Source organism: Henckelia pumila, chromosome 4 (assembly GCF_033568475.1).
Source record: "Henckelia pumila isolate YLH828 chromosome 4, ASM3356847v2, whole genome shotgun sequence".
In the NCBI taxonomy this organism is placed as follows: Eukaryota; Viridiplantae; Streptophyta; class Magnoliopsida; order Lamiales; family Gesneriaceae; genus Henckelia; species Henckelia pumila.
Genome location: NC_133123.1, coordinates 10384199 through 10399320, shown reverse-complemented (window position 1 = coordinate 10399320; position 15122 = coordinate 10384199). Strand labels below are relative to the sequence as shown.

The following is a 15122-nucleotide window of genomic DNA, read 5'->3' as shown; positions in this document are numbered from 1 at the left end:
CCTTTTTATCTTCCACCTTCTTTCCTTCTTTACCGAACATATGATTATTATGATAGCTAAAGGGTGAAATCGTAATTTGTTCTTAATTATAATTTCAATCCCAAAATTAATCCATCCAACTAAACATATTATTATTTATCCATAACCACTCTCTATCATATCAAATTATATTAATAATCATACTTTAATCTATCATTGTCCAATCTCATCATTCAAAGTAAACGTAGCCTAGATGTACACCTTGGTTTACACCCTTACTTAAAATTTTCCTAATTTTTCTCATTAATTGCAAAATACCCATGATAAGAAATAAATATCTAGTTGATCAAGGAAAATTTTATAATTAATAAGGAAGGGTGTAAACCAAGATGTACACCAAGGTGTACATCGATCTAGCATTATTCTTGATTTTTTTACAGATATTGAGCATTCTAATTTCGTAGAAATTTAGCACAAGAAACACATGCCACAAAAAACTGTCGGTGGTAAGGCTCAAGCCATAACAATACAAGTAGTTTTAAACTTTTAGCTCTTTCATAATGGATTTTAGCCTCTAAGACATAACTCGACCTCATAGGCAATTCACAATACATACATGCAACACACACACGTACATGTGTATATATGTGTGCGCGCGCGCGTTTTTGTGTGTTTACAGATGAAACGAAGTTAGAGACGAGGCATGGATTACCACCGAGCAAGCAGCTCTAACCGCATTCGGCATGCTTACAACAGCGTTATGCAGAGTCTTGCTATCCAACAATACCCGCCAGCGGTTCAACCAAACTTCTATAATTTACACACAAAACTGAGTGCCGAATTTCCTAAACTCCTCGCTCTGTACTCCTGCCACTCTTGTTCATTCATAGATCACATTACCATAACATTTTACAGACACAAGCTCCTCTTGCCTACCCAGGGTATATGCAATATAGTGAATTGAACTCACAACTTGCAAAGAGATAAATTCGGGTATGATTAATTACGACAGATTCGATGCATTTCACAAGCTAGGTGTTTCGGCAGGAGGTCCAGGTTGAGTATTCAACATTTAACCAAATCAAACATGATACGGCTATATAGTACTAGTTAAATATCAAGTACATTGTAAATTAATTATGACTTGGCTATAGGAAAGATTTCTTAAGATTATCAAGATATTTTCACCTGTATAAAGAGGGGAAAATATTATATCTAAACGGACACTAACTACAAGGGTTTTAATCATATCGGCAGGAACTATGTCATGGATATATATCTTCACGGCAAAACAACATAAAGTTGTGTTAGGAGTTGCATTCTTGCTCTTTCAGTATATTTCTGTTATTTTAACAGTCGTACGCCAGTGATCGAATTCATGACGCTCTAAAATAGGAAAACAAGTGCCAACATACCTTTGCAACTGCCTTTGGAGGGTACTCTTCATTCAGTCTTGCATCAACACACTACAACTTGTCCTCGCGAAGTTTTGGTGTGGCCTAATTCAAATTAATTTACAAGCCAATCAATTGTAGTAAAGAATATACTTGGGAACAAGTAAAACCAGTCACATTCGGAAAATAATCACCAAGAAAATGGCGTGGCATACCCATGTCGCAAGACCCTGCTGCGTCCTAGGTGGTATATGATCGTCTGGCTTACGCCCAGTCAAAAGTTCAAGAAGGACCACACCGAAGCTATAAACATCGCTTTTTGAGCTTAGTTGCCCAGTCATTGCATATCTTCCACAAAAATAAAACAAGGCCAACATATTAAAAATTAGACCAGCGATTTAAAAACTCTTTATAAGACAATATTTCTAAGTGCTTTTTCCTACAAAAACTTACAAGCGATGTTTGGATACCACCGTGAAAAATTATATTACTTACTTTATAAAGAGAAGGTGAACACAAATCCTAAAGCCACATTTTTTGGGCTTTTAATTTGGTTTTTAAATGCTTTTTAAGAGAAAAAGGCCCAGCCAAGTACTATTAAATGTTTGAAAAAAAGACGAGGCACGTTTTACAAATCAAGTTTGTCTGTCCAAATGCACGTCATTCCAAATTATGTCCAAAGATTGGAATACATTTTGAAAAGGGCTAGTCAGTCTGCATAAGAACTAGATTATATGTTTGACTCTAGTAAAAACTCGACAAACAACGTACTCAGGGGCGTGATAACCAAAAGTCCCAAGGATAAGAGTGGAATGAAGCTGAGCCGCCATGTCAGGGCCTCAAATTGATAAATCAAAATCGGCAATCTTAGCAACATCATCATCAAACAGTAACACATTGCTGGACTTTATATCGCGATGAATTATGTGAGGCTGTGCCTTCTCGTGCAAGTATTCCAGTCCTTTTGCAGCTCCAACAGCAATTTTAACCCTCTGGGCCCACGACAAAACTGGACCTGGCTGTGCTCCTTCTACGCCCGTCCTGCATTAACAATTCAAATAAAAGAAAACACAAATATTATCTCTATGATTCTGTAGGAAGCAATGCCAAGCTATGAGTGAGATAATGCATTCTTCCTATACTTGCTGGCACACCGCACAATTTATAAACTAAGAAGCCAGCATATGATAGAGCAGGGTCCACCAACAGAAAACAATACGCTGCAAGAATGTTTGACCTCCATATGACATTCATGAATTTAGGTATATCCAAACAACAATAAGAACAATATTACACAGATCTCATACTAATTAGTATATATCGAAGGTGTTATGTTTCTTTTCTTGGATATTTATTCAATGAAGCAAAAGATAAATGATGAATCAACAGAGTCACAGACCAGCAAATCACTAAATTTAATCAGCTATTAAATAACATGCTTTGTTGCACTGAGACAGATACGATGACATGGATACAAGACCATATGAATGTGGGAGTATATTAACAATCGACATTATCGAGCACAATAAAAAAATTCCGAAACCACGAGTTGCAAACAAGATAAAAATGCAAGCATAGAAAATACAACATTATTAAATACAACCAATTAGCCATATTATTTCGCAATGAAGAGTTAATTGTCTAAATTCATTAAAACATTATCGTCACCTAGGTTTACACCAGTAATATAATAAAAAACGAGATTTGTAGTTTTTAATATCATGCCATCTATGAATTCAAATACAGTATCTAGATTATTATTTTTATATTTTAGTTTTCTTAAGAATTTCTTACTGTTATTTAACAAAAAACAATGAACCTTTTTTTAAAATTATTAATTATTACCATTAAGACACATTATCTTGTCTTTACACGAGCAGCAATCTCGGTTTCCCTTTTCGTTTTAATTGATAGATACTTCAGTAGAATCTAATGCAAGTATTTGATATGTATCATCAAGTATCTGTATTTGAAACTATTTGACAAGGTGTATGGATGCAAGGAGTACTCATGCATCATAAAGATAAGTTAATTTTTCAATTCCCATTCATCCAACATATAAAAAGTAAATGTGGCAACTACTTCATAAAACGTCGAAAACTGACCGGAAAGAACACTCGCCTGCCGAATGGGTTGTCATGCATGGCCCATCATCAGTAGCTCTATGCATGTCATCTTCCTTGCAACAGCTGAAACAGCCCATGCTTTGCTGAAAACCTCGATTAGAAAATCCACTAGAAGGCGACGTAAGAGGAAAGTGTCTCCATGGAACGCCAACAATCACCCAATGAGATAGAAAGAGACAACTGTGAAAAATACGAGGGAAAAGGGAATAGAGTATCCTTGAGGGAATATAAGCAACATCAGCAATCATTTTGATACCCGTATGTGTCATGAATTATTACACTGGTCCTCAATTCATTCACAAAAAATTAACAACTATACAAATCTTCAAGAAGCAATTCCATTGTGTGCATAGTACTGACGCAGAGAGAGAACCACTGAATGTTATACGCAACCAATGTTGGCTATCGATATTCGATAAGGCCTATTTGATCATAAAAATCAAAAGAAACAAGTGCAGCGGCAAGAAGTCATTTCTTTTTCACCGAGAAGCTATAATTTGTCCACCTACCATTATTAGCAAACCTTGATTCTTCCCAATCAAATCGAAGAATTGGTTTAAATAATTCAACTCTGTAAAAAAAATCAAGTAAATCGAGGAAGCAAACAAGTAAAGAAACTGTCAGAATAAGATCACAAAACTCATTGCCTCCAATTTCTAGTCAAACGTAAATCAGTCAACGGATCCACCACTTTCCAGCTCCTGTTTGAAGGAACCTCAAAAACACCATACTTCAATCGCGTGTCTCCCGCAAATGACAGACAAAATCACCCAAGAATTCCAAGACATGAAGCACACACATCCAAGAAGAACAGAGTGAAACTTTAGACTAATAGAATAGTAAATGAAAAATATAAATCCTGCAAGTAGAAAGATCCAAACTTCCCGGTTAATTACCTTATATACGCCGCAATCAGAGAACCCACAACAACAAAAAGATGATCGCAACAGGCAAAATCTTGTTGAAGCAATAAGCAAAAATATAACCCACTTCTAGTGAAAAGAACAAAAAAAGGCAGTGTGGCCTAAACAATTTCGACTCTTTTTGTTTCTTTGGTATATATTAATATTATAATCAATTATGGGATGTGTTGTCTGCGCCCAAAAAAATAAAAATAAAAATGAATTCATTGAATGGGGTGTTTTTTAAATTTGTTCATGCCGCCGGTGTGAGTGGTGTGATAAATTTTGATTGGTTAAAATCAATGACCTATCTATTAATTTTAACAGGTTACACGTCAGCGGCATGAACAAAACCATTTCGAAGATCAAACAGTCAACTTCTGAGGTTTCACATTGTTTTTAAATAATATATATTATTTGGTGTCAAAATAATATAGAGTATTCTTCTCCTTAGTGTTCCAGTCAGGGTTGTAAACAAATCAAGCAAGTGCGAGTGTTTCGAACCAACTCGACAAATATTTGGTTTGTAGTTTAATTTATTAAACTTGAGTCGAACTCGAATATGTTCGAATTTTTTTTGATCTGAGATCGAGCCGAGATTATTTTGTTCAATAATTCGTAAATAATTCGCGAGTCTTAATATTTTATTAATATAATAAATATATATACATTTTTGGACATTTCGATCTTTTGAACGAAGATTTCGAACCTTAATATCCGAGCAATAGTTCGGATAATTCACAAATAGGTTCGAATATTTCAAGCCGAACTCGAAATTCATTTTGAGCCAAGATCGAGCCAACATATTTGAAATTTTGAGCTTTGAATCGAGTTCGAACTCAAATATACTTAATTCGAGCCAAACTCGAACCTTAATTTTTAACTATTATTTGGTTCGATTCGATTTATTTACACCCCTAGTTCCAAGTAACGGTAAATTAAAAATTATAATTATAAACTTGGTTTGCAAATTATATAACTTATGGTCAAATAATCGAATCAAGATAACTGAGTTCGCTTATGAGGTATTGAGTTGGTGGACTAGATTTCGATCGATTCCTTCTGTTAACACATTGTTCCAGCAAATTTGGCATAAGGTTTGTCAGTTTGTCTTGGTTAGTCTGGTTGGTTTGTAGGTTATTGTGTTAGTTTGAATTTACTGACGTACGCCAAAGATAACTACGGATTCCTTTAAAAAAATAAATAAGAAAAAGAAGAAGAAAACTGGTTTAGAATATTCCATAAATTTGGCTTATTCAGTTTGTTTTTGACTAATAAGTTATTCATAGATTATAACTAAAAACATATATAAAAAAAATTCTAAACCAATTTCCCAAAATACACATACAAAATTGAATCAACGGTTAATTGTTAAAAAATCTCCCCATCACATGTTTTATTATAATTCAGTCTCTGTCATGTTTTTTCTTTTTCTGCACTCCCTGATCCATTAAAAGTTTGTTTCTATTCCCTGGGCCCACAAATAATTTTCAAAGTAAAAAATAAGTATAAACAATTGAAAATATGGTACAAACATATGAAATTTGAGTATTAATTATTTCAAATCTGATACAAAAACTTGTTTTTTTGGTATAAAACATTTTGTGTTATATTTCATCTCTCTAAAACTAAAAATATAAATCATGATTTTGTACTCAATTTGAGATAATTAATGCCAACAATATATAAATTAATACGTAAATTAAATGTTTTTGTACTTAAATTTCTTAAATTAATACAAAAAAATTGTTAATTTTTGTGATTTTTAAAATACTAATATATGTCAAAAAAATGATGAACAAATATTTTAATATAAATATTTTTGTACATAAACATATATGTACAATAAGTTTTGGTAGTAATAAAGTAATTCAAATGTTATACTCAAAATCTTGATTTTTGTACTAGATCTGAAACTATGAGTACTCAAATATTATATATTAGTACCGTATATTTAAATTTTTGTACCGATTTTTATCCATGAAAAAAAAGTGAGATCAGAGAGTTCAAACAAAAATTCCTAACACAGGAACTGATTCTTAATTAATACTTGATCTCAAGGACGGATTTCCAATTAGCCCTTGAATCAATTACATAATGTGAACCGATTTTTTTGTCTCTTAAAATCTATTTGTCAGATAGATTTCTTCTTCGATTCGATTTGATAAAATATATTATTCTGAACATTTGAAGTAGTTTTCCACTCCAAAAAACATTGTTTTTTGTTAGTTATGAAGGAAAAATTTGTAATATATGGTTGATTGAAAAAATTGTAATACACGTTTTGAGTGAAATTATTCGATGCAATTAAAGTCTTATTTTTATGTTCGAAGTAATATTTTTCATAACAAAACTATTGTTTTTAATTAATTGTATTACGAAAAATTGGTATATATATGTCTTTATTTGAATGAAGAATTTTTGTTAAAAATATATTATGTAATACATATATTATAATTTATAATTGGAATAAAAATTATTATTTTATTTTTTTGGGTGATTCTCAAAGTTGACTTCTTGGGGATCACATACAAGAAGCTGCTTATCGTTGTAGTTATCAGAAGTGGTGAATATATCTAAAGGATCGAAGCCATGAAATATTCTTAAATTTCATCTTCGATTGTCTCCAGAAAAATTTCTCCAAAAGAAAATAATAACTACAACAAAAAAAAATAAAATAAATAATAATAATAATACTACAACACATTCGAGAGAAGTGAGATCAAGTGAAACAAAACTTGATTGTATAATTGCGAGTCTCGATACAATGGTTGTATGTAATCTTTATGTGATCAATAAAAGGTGTTCCCGTGGCCGTAGATGTAGGCTTGTAAAAGAGCCGAACCACATAAATTTATGAGTCTTCTCTTATCTGTAGTTAATTCTTGGAATGTTTTAAAATAAATATGTTATTTGCTAGGCTTCGATTATTCCATGTGTGATTTCTAGAGGATATATTGTAACACCCGGTATTTAAAATACGTAAATTCGCACGCATAATTAGGGAAATTATTTATTTATATTTTAGATTTATGGATTAAATAAATTATGTGAATTATTTGTGCATGTTTTAAATTTAATTTTAAGTGTTTAACCCATAAATAGTAATTTTAAGTGATTTATGAAAGTTTGATTATTTTAGCGCGTAGACGGGACCGTGGACGGACGAGATGACAACTTTCTACCTAAATTATTTTATGAGTCTTTTATGAGCCCAAAAATATTATTTTGAGTTATATTTCCCCAAAATATTTAGTATTTAATTTTATTTAATTATAGGACCCGTTTTTATCCAAATTAAGCCAAAATAATGACTTTTATGTATCTTTAAAAATTCCCTAAATTGTATTTTCGGGATTTTGAGCTAAATTATCTTATGTATATTTAATTAGGGGTTTTTAAGTTGTATATTTTATATATATAACATTCATTAATTGTTTTAATTATATTACACATTATAAATCCTAAATTACAACCCTAAACTACCCAAACCCCACGCCTCCAAGCTCCCAGCCGCCACCCCAACTATTCATCATCTTCTCCAGTTGATCTTCAGCCCTAAAACTCCATAGTAGATCGGTTTTCAAGGTCCCAAACAAGCCAAAGTCGTCCCGTCGTCCCGAAGTCCGTCCTACACGTGTTAAATCCATATCTACGGTGAAAGGCATGATTCTTTCTCACTTTTTCGATCCATATTAGTGTAATATCATGTGTGTGTGTGAGTGCTTTGTTTCATATCAAGAAAGTTCAAAAAAAAAAACATCACAGTTTCCTATCTATGCATCTTGTTCTTGAAGGTTTGCATCATGACTCACGTTTTTCATGTCCATGGCTAGGTGGGCTGCTGGTCCATGGTTAGAGGGGTCCCTTGGGGTCCCTAGGGTCGAGTGGTAGGGTCAGACATGGGCTGGAATGGGCTAGGATTGGTCTGGTTCGAACTGAACCATGGCTGCCCGTTTTTCTGCACAGATTAGGGTTCATGGAAGGCTGCTTCGTGTTCAGTGGTTAGGATGCATGGGGTTGGGCTAGGTGCATTGTTCGAACCACCCAGACGTGGGTGACGTCTGGGTGGCGGTGCTCCGGCCAAGGGTGGCCGGAGTTGGCCGGCAGCAGCCATGGAATGGCTGCTGCTCACGGCCACAGGGCTGCAAAACGAAGGGCGTCGGGTTGGGGGTTTTGGAGTGGGTTCCGGGTTGGGTCAGGGCCTGGGTCGGGTCTGGTGAGTAGTGGGTCGGGTCAGGTAGGTCCGGGTCCGGGCTAGGTGGGCCGGGCTCGAGTATTTTTATTTTTAGATATTATTTAAGTTGGAGTGGTTAATGGGCCTAATTAAATCCCAAAAAAATTTAATTGGGCTCCATTAAATTATTTTGGGGGAATTTAATGTTATTGGGCTTAATTAAATTTAATTAATTGAGTCCAATAATTTTATGGGCTTGGGGGCCCATTGGGCCGGGATATGGCCTTAATGGGCCAAAGTAAGGTTGTTGGGCTTGGTCCAGTGTTAATGGGCTTGGTCCAATGTTAATGGGCTTGGTCTAATTGTTGTTGGGCTTGGTCAAACAGTTAGTGGACTGAGAAAATAGTAAATGAGCTTGAGTGTTAGTGCCAGCAGTCCAGTGCAACCATGAGAAAGTGCATGTGTCCTGAATATATATTTAATTTATTTTTATGCATGAAAGTATTTTAGTATTATATGTTAGTAAGAAATTTAATTAAATATATATGAAGGACACACAGTTTATTAAGTACATGCATTCATGAAAATTAATTTTTATGCCATGATTTAAGATTGAGCAAAATAAATATTGTATGTTGGAAGTTGAAGTAGTGTGACAGTTTAAGGGGGAGCAAGTCCCCAAGTTTAAGGGCAGTTTACTGCCAGTTTAAGGGTGATTCGTCACCAGCCTCGTACGATGGTTTTAAGGGCTGATCAGTCGTCATGTATGTCAGTTTTAAGGTTACACTACGGATACAACCATGCTATATTAGAAAATTAAATGCTCAACAAGATTTAAGTATGTATTATGTGTGATTGTATGTAAGATCAGATTTAAGTATGTTGTAAGATTCATAATTTGAAGCATGCTCATTCATGTATATGTTATGTATTATGTATGAAATGTTTTAAGTATTTTCAAAACCTTGTTATTTAGCATGTTGGGCCCCTAGGCTCACTACACTTATATGGTGCAGGTGAGAGCGTAGAGGACATAGTAGTTCCCACTGGAGTCGAGGACGTATGAGGAGACAGGCAGTGACCCCCGTGGCCGTGTCTGAGTCGTGCTATGATCGTAGATGTTTTATTTATTTTATCATGAATATTTTATACATTTTATTTCATTGTCTATTCTGTTTATTATATTATTAGGTTCGGTGGTTGGCATTAATATTCATTTAACTAGTTTATTTCAGGTGTTGCATTTAATTAAGTTAGTCATGGAATATTTTAAACATGATATTTGTTTATTATTGTTCAGTGGTCTGTATACGATTGTTTTATTTAATTATTACAGTGCATGACTCAGACGGTTAGTTTAGGTTTCATGTTGATCATTTAATTAGGTTAGTATTTATTTAATTAGTTTATTTAATGATGCATGTTAATTGAGCTAGTATTTTCCTTAAAGCCATTTTATTGATGTGCATATATGTATGGGCATATATGTGCATTTCTCTTACTCAGTAGATATTCAGTAGTATAAAAAAAAAAAAAATTTCCGCACATGTTTATTTCAAAAGAGTCGAGTCGTTTCATTTGGTATCAGAGCACGGTCCTTGGAGGGGTCATCACTGCTGTGCGAGCTCAAAAATCCACGCCAACGGTCTGTAAGTTTTAATTATTTTTAATATGCTTTAGTAGTAGCATGTGTAAGACCTAAGAGTTTATGTTAGCAAAATTTTTTTTTTTTTTTAAAAAAAATTTGTAACGACCCACTGTATCAAGACGGGTCTTTTCAGCGTGCTTTTGTCCTCACTCACACGCACCCTGAGAAACTTCCCAGGGGGTCACCCATCCTATAATTTCCCCAAGACAAGCATGCTTAACTTTGGAGTTTTTATGTGATGAGCTCCCGAAAAGAAGATGCACCTTCTTGATATGAGCAGTACATATGAAATCTTTTAAACCCTCCTCAACTATGTAGTCCCATACCTACACAGTCTCAGAATTCCCTCTCATTCCGGCACGGGATCGGTTCATTCATGTCTCCCTCCGCCTAGAAGCCTACCAGGAGCCGCTCATTGTCCGTGCAACCTCTTGGCACCGGCGATCACTCCCTGCTTCCTCAGCCCCGGGCGTCACATGCCCACCAGCTTCCGCTTGGTTCGTCCCCGAACCATACCGTACTAAGAGAGGTCGGCTTTGATACCATTTGTAACGACCCACTGTATCAAGACGGGTCTTTTCAGCGTGCTTTTGTCCTCACTCACACGCACCCTGAGAAACTTCCCAGGGGGTCACCCATCCTATAATTTCCCCAAGACAAGCACGCTTAACTTTGGAGTTTTTATGTGATGAGCTCCCGAAAAGAAGATACACCTTCTTGATATGAGCAGTACATATGAAATCTTTTAAACCCTCCTCAACTATGTAGTCCCATACCTACACAGTCTCAGAATTCCCTCTCATTCCGGCACGGGATCGGTTCATTCGTGTCTCCCTCCGCCTAGAAGCCTACCAGGAGCCGCTCATTGTCCGTGCAACCTCTTGGCACCGGCGATCACTCCCTGCTTCCTCAGCCCCGGGCGTCACAAAAATACTTAGTTATGCATGGCGATTTACGTAAGAAAAATTAGGGTGGTGCAGAATGCCTCCGAGACCGATGAACAGACGTGATAATCCTCCACCACCTCCACCTCCACCACCACTTACAGCATTGGAGCAGGCCAATGCTAACATGATGGCAGGGATCACTGCTCTGTTACAGCAGCAAGCCGCACGTCCTAGGCTTTCTCATGATGAGGACGTGGCTGAAAGGTTCCAGAAGAAGGGACCCAAGGAGTTCACAGGTACTACGGATCCGCTCATAGCAGAGCGTTGGATTCGATCCTTGGAGACGATCTTCGATTACATGGAGATCACTGATACAGACAGGGTCAGATGCGCAGTGTACATGATGAGAGGTGATGCAGCTTCATGGTGGGAAGGCGCTGTCAGGGGCGTTAACCTACCTACTCTGAACTGGATTGAGTTCAGACGTATGTTCTTCGCCAAGTATTTCACTGAGGATGTGCGTAGCCGCATGATCCGTGAGTTCATGAGTCTTCGTCAGGGGGACAGATCTGTTGTGGAGTACATCACATTGTTTGAGAGAGGTTGCCGTTTTGTACCTCTTATTGCGGGGAGTGCTCCAGAGAAGCTTCGACAGTTTGTGGATGGATTACGGGCTGACATCAAGCATGATGTACGTATGTTGGATGTCACTACCTATGAGGCGGCAGTCAGCAGGGCGTTGCGTTCAGAGGAGGGCAGGAAAGACATCATTCGGGAACATCACAGTAAGAGGCAGTTTCAGCCGAGTTATCAGCAACCATCTTCGCAGCCTCCTGCGAAGAAGCAGTTTAATGGGCCGTCTCAGGGCCCGAACCACCAGAGACCACATCAGCAGGGACAACAGTATTCGGGCGGGGCCTTTACTCTTGGAAGATATCCCTCTTGTCCTAAGTGCCAGAAGATGCACGCAGGGCCATGTCTCTTAGGAGCAGGAGTCTGTTTTCACTGCAAAGATCCAGGGCACAAGATGTCCGATTGCCCAAAGAAGAAGAAGAACACTGCAGGGAGAGTGTTCTTGTTGCAGGCGGGAGAAGCTGAACTAGATACCCCCTTGCTTACCGGTACGCCTCATCCCTAGTGTTTTATGATTTATTTATTTTGGATTATCAGAGTGCGCAGCGGAAGCATGAGTTTTTGGATATTAACACTTGGGAATTAGTTAGGTGTTTGTGGATTGGATCAATTGGGTGGTAGAGACTCCATTTTAGGGTTTGAACAGCCTAATTTCGAGGACGAAATTCAAATTAAGGGGGGGGGGGGGAGAATTGTAACACCCGGTATTTAAAATACGTAAATTCGCATGCATAATTAGGGAAATTATTTATTTATATTTTAGATTTATGGGTTAAATAAATTATGTGAATTATTTGTGCATGTTTTAAATTTAATTTTAAGTGTTTAACCCATAAATAGTAATTTTAAGTGATTTATGAAAGTTTGATTATTTTAGCGTGTAGACGGGACCGTGGACGGACGAGATGACAACTTTCTACCTAAATTATTTTATGAGTCTTTTATGAGCCCAAAAATATTATTTTGAGTTATATTTCCCCAAAATATTTAGTATTTAATTTTATTTAATTATAGGACCCGTTTTTATCCAAATTAAGCCAAAATAATGACTTTTATGTATCTTTAAAAATTCCCTAAATTGTATTTTCGGGATTTTGAGCTAAATTATCTTATGTATATTTAATTAGGGGTTTTTAAGTTGTATATTTTATATATATATAACATTCATTAATTGTTTTAATTATATTACACATTATAAATCCTAATTACAACCCTAAACTACCCAAACCCCACGCCTCCAAGCTCCCAGCCGCCACCCCAACTATTCATCATCTTCTCCAGTTGATCTTCAGCCCTAAAACTCCATAGTAGATCGGTTTTCAAGGTCCCAAGCAAGCCAAAGTCATCCCGTCGTCCCGAAGTCCGTCCTACACGTGTTAAATCCATATCTACGGTGAAAGGCATGATTCTTTCTCACTTTTTCGATCCATATTAGTGTAATATCATGTGTGTGTGTGAGTGCTTTGTTTCATATCAAGAAAGTTCAAAAAAAAAACATCACAGTTTCCTATCTATGCATCTTGTTCTTGAAGGTTTGCATCATGACTCACGTTTTTCATGTCCATGGCTAGGTGGGCTGCTGGTCCATGGTTAGAGGGGTCCCTTGGGGTCCCTAGGGTCGAGTGGTAGGGTCAGACATGGGCTGGAATGGGCTAGGATTGGTCTGGTTCGTACTGAACCATGGCTGCCCGTTTTTCTGCACAGATTAGGGTTCATGGAAGGCTGCTTCGTGTTCAGTGGTTAGGATGCATGGGGTCGGGCTAGGTGCATTGTTCGAACCACCCAGACGTGGGTGACGTCTGGGTGGCGGTGCTCCGGCCAAGGGTGGCCGGAGTTGGCCGACAGCAGCCATGGAATGGCTGCTGCTCACGGCCACAGGGCTGAAAAACGAAGGGCGTCGGGTTGGGGGTTTTGGAGTGGGTTCCGGGTTGGGTCAGGGCCTGGGTCGGGTCTGGTGAGTAGTGGGTCGGGTCAGGTAGGTCCGGGTCCGGGCTAGGTGGGCCGGGCTCGAGTATTTTTATTTTTAGATATTATTTAAGTTGGAGTGGTTAATGGACCTAATTAAATCCCAAAAAAATTTAATTGGGCTCCATTAAATTATTTTGGGGGAATTTAATGTTATTGGGCTTAATTAAATTTAATTAATTGAGTCCAATAATTTTATGGGCTTGGGGGCCCATTGGGCCGGGATATGGCCTTAATGGGCCAAAGTAAGGTTGTTGGGCTTGGTCCAGTGTTAATGGGCTTGGTCCAATGTTAATGGGCTTGGTCTAATTGTTGTTGGGCTTGGTCAAACAGTTAGTGGACTGAGAAAATAGTAAATGAGCTTGAGTGTTAGTGCCAGCAGTCCAGTGCAACCATGAGAAAGTGCATGTGTCCTGAATATATATTTAATTTATTTTTATGCATGAAAGTATTTTAGTATTATATGTTAGTAAGAAATTTAATTAAATATATATGAAGGACACACAGTTTATTAAGTACATGCATTCATGAAAATTAATTTTTATGCCATGATTTAAGATTGAGCAAAATAAATATTGTATGTTGGAAGTTGAAGTAGTGTGACAGTTTAAGGGGGAGCAAGTCCCCAAGTTTAAGGGCAGTTTACTGCCAGTTTAAGGGTGATTCGTCACCAGCCTCGTACGATGGTTTTAAGGGCTGATCAGTCGTCATGTATGTCAGTTTTAAGGTTACACTACGGATACAACCATGCTATATTAGAAAATTAAATGCTCAACAAGATTTAAGTATGTATTATGTGTGATTGTATGTAAGATCAGATTTAAGTATGTTGTAAGATTCATAATTTGAAGCATGCTCATTCATGTATATGTTATGTATTATGTATGAAATGTTTTAAGTATTTTCAAAACCTTGTTATTTAGCATGTTGGGCCCCTAGGCTCACTACACTTATATGGTGCAGGTGAGAGCGTAGAGGACATAGTAGTTCCCACTGGAGTCGAGGACGTATGAGGAGACAGGCAGTGACCCCCGTGGCCGTGTCTGAGTCGTGCTATGATCGTAGATGTTTTATTTATTTTATCATGAATATTTTATACATTTTATTTCATTGTCTATTCTGTTTATTATATTATTAGGTTCGGTGGTTGGCATTAATATTCATTTAACTAGTTTATTTCAGGTGTTGCATTTAATTAAGTTAGTCATGGAATATTTTAAACATGATATTTGTTTATTATTGTTCAGTGGTCTGTATACGATTGTTTTATTTAATTATTACAGTGCATGACTCAGACTGTTAGTTTAGGTTTCATGTTGATCATTTAACTAGGTTAGTATTTATTTAATTAGTTTATTTAATGATGCATGTTAATTGAGCTAGTATTTTCCTTAAAGCCATTTTATTGATG

General features: G+C 36.7%; 1 pseudogene; it reads right to left on the bottom strand.

Annotated features, from left to right (window-relative positions):
• Positions 1-391: 391 nt before the first annotated feature.
• LOC140864282 (pto-interacting protein 1-like) lies at positions 392-4509 on the bottom strand (annotated as a pseudogene).
• Between the last annotated feature and the right edge of the window lie 10613 nt (positions 4510-15122).